The sequence below is a fragment of the Myodes glareolus genome, chromosome 9 (genome assembly GCF_982192425.1).
Source record: "Myodes glareolus chromosome 9, mMyoGla1.1, whole genome shotgun sequence".
Taxonomy (NCBI): domain Eukaryota; kingdom Metazoa; phylum Chordata; class Mammalia; order Rodentia; family Cricetidae; genus Myodes; species Myodes glareolus.
In genome coordinates this window covers 107,448,510-107,454,087 of record NC_142034.1, presented here as the reverse complement: position 1 = coordinate 107,454,087, position 5,578 = coordinate 107,448,510, and the positions used below count along the sequence as shown (strand labels likewise).

Here is a 5,578-nt window from a genome sequence, read left to right as displayed (position 1 = left end):
GTTTAAAAACCAAAGCAGTTGTCACTGGGAATTGAACTCAGGACCTTTGGAAGAGCAGTCAGTGCTCTTAACCTCTGAGCCATCTCTCCAGCTCCCCTATTCAGATGGAAAAACCTCTAGGTAGCATTTTATCTCACCCGGTGCCTCAGGCAAAAGGTCCGCCTAAGTTACCTAGGATACGGTAACCAGGTAAACACGCCTTTATTATGATAATCACGACCAGGTCTTTGAGGGAGAGTGGGCGTAGACCATCGATCTGGCTACTTCCTGCTGACGAAGGGGCGATGTTTGGGGGATAAATGTTTTTATCTGACTGAATTCTTGGCTACAAATGTTTTTATCTGACTGAATTCTTAGCGACCTTGGCTGAGGGCGGCGGGCAGCGGACGGCGGCGGCTGCCATAGCTCCGCCTCTGAGGCCCAATGTGGCGCGCTCCGCATGGCCCCGCCCCGGGCCGTGCGCGGGCTCGCCGTTTCACCTCAGGCAATGAACTCGCACCACCGGCTGTGAGTCTTTTTCAAGCTCCGGCGAGGGGGGGCATCCGCCCACCCGTGGAGGGGCTTCTCCTGCCCGGTCCGCCTGCGTGCAGAGCCCCGTTCTCTGGGAACTCACCTCCCCGCTCGCCCATATTGCTATGGAAACACAGTTTTTCCGCAGAGCCGATTCAGCTCCTCTCTGCCTTCTATGGCGCCGCTGCTCACCACACAGCTTCCGCCTCAGTCAGGCGAGTCCGCTCAGGTGCTGAAAAAGTCCTCCAAAAACCATAGCCCCGCCAGAAGGCCGGGACATATAGCCTCTGATGTCACACGGACTTTAGCCTGCCCGCGACCTGGCTATTCGCAGGCCTCTGCGGACTCCAGCAAATTTCCCGCCAGCAACTGGTTAGCATGGCCATGCCTCCCGAACGAGCTAGCACTGGAGAGTGCAATTTTGCGTCTCCCTCCTGAGTAGCTGGGATTACAGGTGTGCACCACCGTGCCTGGCCCACTTCCGTGTTTTTAATCAGGCATTACCGCTCAAAGGCGGGCCGGCTGCCGCCAGCACTCTCAGCACGATCAAGCAGCTTGTCTTTCTCAGTCAAAAATTAAAGTTTTTTGTACGTGAGAGCCAGAGACTGAGCTCTCTTAACAAAATTAGGCGAAAATCACCTCCAAAAGCTCTGTGGCTCTTTAAGAACAGGGAAGGCAGTGATCAAGTTCGCCTCCCTACGAGACTGTTGCCTCCAGTCTCTAACAGCGAGTACGCAGGTGGACGGAGAGGGAGCGGAAGCCGCGGTCTCCCGTACCCCATCGTCCTCAAAGTCCCGCCTTAGTTACCTCGCCTTTTTTGCTGCTGTTTACATTCCTCCTGCACTGAACTTAAGGGATTTTTCTTCCCCGTTGCTTTCTGTACCTTCTTTCAGATACCTTAACTTTGATTTTTTTTTGTATTTTCTTTTCTATTTAGGCCTATCCTTTGAAATTCCTTTTTACATTTCTTTTCCTCCCCTTTCTGGGGATTTCAACCGACGTCACTCACCGCTCCATGTTCTCAGAGTTCTGAAATTCAAGGCTCTCTGTGCTGGTGTCTGATCTTGGCTTTTTCTCCCGGGCTTTCTCAGGGTCCCCCGGCGTAGTTGTCAGGGTCCCTCAGCGTCCCGGAGTTTCGAGCACCAGTTGCGGGGCGCCATCCTGTCCCGCAGGAATGAACGCCACCAAAAACGAGAATTCCTTCTCTGGTCACATCTTTATTTGGAGCATTCCCTTGAGGAAAATTGGGGGAAGGGAAGATAGAGCAGGGACAAGAGAAAGCTTAGAGAGAGCGTTGGGCCCCGAGGCAGCTGCTTTTAAACGGCGGAGCAGCCTGAACGCTGTCCCGATTGGTCAATGCCACTCTGCTGGTCTGAGCATGTGCAGGCAAGGGTGCAGGCAGGGGTGCTCAGCCCCACGTGGCTACCTCCAAACTGCAGGACCACCTGTGCCTCCAGGTGGCTCCCAACAAGGAACTTTCAAAATAAAGTGATTTTCTCTGAAAGGACAGCATTTAGAAAGTGAAGCAACACTCCATTCACTTCGCACAGTGAATTGAAGTGTTGTAATAGACTTCTATTTCTCTTCAGACTTCTATTTCTCTTTCAAGCTTCTATTTCTCTTTCAGAGAAACGTATGTGAGTTTTTTGTGAATGCTTGTAAGTAGCTTAAGGCACTTTCAAAGGCAAGTGATTTTCTCTGAAAGGACAGCATTTAGAAATTGAAGCAACACTCCATTCACTTCGCACAGTGAATTGAAGTGTTGGAAAAGACTGCTTCTCTTTCAGAGTAACGCATGTGAATTTCTGTTGAATGCTTGTAAGTAGCTTAAGGCACTTTCAAAGGAAGTGATTTTCTCTGAAAGGACAGCATTTAGAAAGTGAAGCAACACTCCATTCCCTTCGCACAGTGAATTGAAGTGTTGGAACAGACAGCTTCTCTTTCATAGAAACGCATTTGAGTTTCCTGTGAATGCTTGTAGGTAGCTTAAGGAACTTTCAAAGGAAAGTGATTTTTCTCTGAAACTACAGCATTTAGAAAGTGAAGCAGCACTCCATTCTCTTCGCACAGTGAATTGAAGTGTTGGAACAGACAGCTTCTCTTTCAGAGAAATGCCTGTGAGTTTCTTGTGAATGATTGAAAGTAGCTTAAGGAACTTTCAAAATAAAGTGATTTTCTCTGAAAGGACAGCATTTAGAAAGTGAAGCAACACTCCATTCACTTCGCACAGTGAATTGAAGTGTTGTAATAGACTTCTATTTCTCTTCAGACTTCTATTTCTCTTTCAAGCTTCTATTTCTCTTTCAGAGAAACGGATGTGAGTTTTTTGTGAATGCTTGTAAGTAGCTTAAGGCACTTTCAAAGGCAAGTGATTTTCTCTGAAAGGACAGCATTTAGAAATTGAAGCAACACCTCATTCACTTCGCACAGTGAATTGAAGTGTTGGAAAAGACTGCTTCTCTTTCAGAGTAACGCATGTGAATTTCTGTTGAATGCTTGTAAGTAGCTTAAGGCACTTTCAAAGGAAGTGATTTTCTCTGAAAGGACAGCATTTAGAAAGTGAAGCAACACTCCATTCCCTTCGCACAGTGAATTGAAGTGTTGGAACAGACAGCTTCTCTTTCATAGAAATGCATTTGAGTTTCCTGTGAATTGTTGTAAGTAGCTTAAGTAACATTCAAAGGAAAGTGATTTTCTCTGAAACTACAGCATTTAGAAAGTGAAGCAACACTCCATTCACTTCGCACAGTGAATTGAAGTGTTGGAACAGACAGTTTCTCTTTCAGAGAAATGCATGTGAGTTTCTTGTGAATGCTTGTAAGTAGCCTAAGGCACTTTCAAAGGAAAGTGATTTTCTCTGAAAGGACAGCATTTAGAAAGTGAAGCAACACTCCATTCACTTCGCACAGTGAATTGAAGTGTTGGAACAGACAGCTTTTCTTTCACAGAAACGCATTTGAGTTTCCTGTGAAGGCTTGTAAGTAGCTTAAGGCACTTTCAAAGGAAAGTGATTTTCTCTGAAAGGACAGCATTTAGAAAGTGAAGCAACACTCCATTCACTGCGCACAGCTAATTGAAATGTTGGAACAGACTGCTTCTCTTACATAGAAACGCATGTGAATTTCTGTTGAATGCTTGTAAGTAGCTGAAGGCCCTTTCAAATTAAGTGATTTTCTCTGAAAGTACAGCATTTAGAAAGTGAAGCAATACTCCATTCACTTCGCACAGTGAATTGAAGTGTTGGAACAGACAGCTTCTCTTTCATAGACACGCATTTGAGTTTCCTGTGAATGCTTGTACGTAGCTTAAGGAACGTTCAAAGGAAAGTGATTTTTCTCTGAAACTACAGCATTTAGAAAGTGAAGCAGCACTCCATTCTCTTCGCACAGTGAATTGAAGTGTTGGAACAGACAGCTTCTCTTTCAGAGAAATGCATGTGAGTTTCTTGTGAATGATTGAAAGTAGCTTAAGGAACTTTCAAAATGAAGTGATTTTCCCTGAAAGGACAGCATTTAGAAAGTGAAGCAACACTCCATTCACTTCGCACAGTGAATTGAAGTGTTGTAATAGACTTCTATTACTCTTCAGACTTCTATTTCTCTTTCAGACTTCTATTTCTCTTTCAGAGAAACGGATGTGAGTTTTTTGTGAATGCTTGTAAGTAGCTTAAGGCACTTTCAAAGGCAAGTGATTTTCTCTGAAAGGACAGCATTTAGAAATTGAAGCAACACTCCATTCACTTCGCACAGTGAATTGAAGTGTTGGAACAGACTGCTTCTCTTTCAGAGTAACGCATGTGAATTTCTGTTGAATGCTTGTAAGTAGCTTAAGGCACTTTCAAAGGAAGTGATTTTCTCTGAAAGGACAGCATTTAGAAAGTGAAGCAACACTCCATTCCCTTCGCACAGTGAATTGAAGTGTTGGAACTGACAGCTTTTCTTTCATAGAAACGCATTTGAGTTTCCTGTGAATGCTTGTAAGTAGCTTAAGGCACTTTCAAAGGAAAGTGATTCACTCTGAAAGGACAGAATTTAGAAAGTGAAGCAACACTCCATTCAGTTTGCACAGTGAATTGAAGTGTTGTAATAGACTGCTTCTCTTTCAGAGAAACGGATGTGAGTTTTTTGTGAATGCTTGTAAGTAGCTTAAGGCACTTTCAAAGGAAAGTGATTTTCTCTGAAAGGACAGCATTTAGAAAGTGAAGCAACACTCCAATCACTGCGCACAGCTAATTGAAATGTTGGAACAGACTGCTTCTCTTACATAGAAACGCATGTGAATTTCTGTTGAATGCTTGTAAGTAGCTGAAGGCACTTTCAAAGGAAGTGATTTTCTCTGAAAGTACAGCATTTAGAAAGTGAAGCAATACTCCATTCACTTCGCACAGTGAATTGAAGTGTTGGAACAGACTGCTTCTCTTTCAGAGAAATGGATGTGAGTTTTTTGTGAATGCTTGTAAGTAGCTTAAGGCACTTTCAAAGGAAAGTGATTTTCTCTGAAACTACAGCATTTAGAATATGAAGGAACACTCCATTCACTTCGCACAGTGAATTGAAGTGTTGGAAGAGACTGCTTCTGTTTTAGAGAAACGGATGTGAGTTTTTTGTGAATGCTTGTAAGTAGCTTAAGGCTCTTTCCAAGGAAAGTGATTTTCTCTGAAAGGACAGCATTTAGAAAGTGAAGCAACACTCCATTCACTTCGCACAGTGAATTGAAGTGTTGGAACGGACTGCTTCTCTTTCAGAGTAACGCATGTGAATTTCTGTTGAATGCTTGTAAGTAGCTTAAGGCACTTTCAAAGGAAGTGATTTTCTCTGAAAGGACAGCATTTAGAAAGTGAAGCAACACTCCATTCCCTTCGCACAGTGAATTGAAGTGTTGGAACAGACAGCTTCTCTTTCATAGAAACGCATTTGAGTTTCCTGTGAATTGTTGTAAGTAGCTTAAGGAACATTCAAAGGAAAGTGATTTTCTCTGAAACTACAGCATTTAGAAAGTGAAGCAACACTCCATTCACTTCGCACAGTGAATTGAAGTGTTGGAACAGACAGCTTCTCTTTCAGAGAAA

The 5,578-nt window shown here is 43.9% G+C and overlaps 1 pseudogene; it reads right to left on the bottom strand.

Moving 5' to 3' along the window:
- Positions 1–472: 472 nt before the first annotated feature.
- LOC148121065 (Nuclear RNase P) lies at positions 473–662 on the bottom strand (annotated as a pseudogene).
- Between the last annotated feature and the right edge of the window lie 4,916 nt (positions 663–5,578).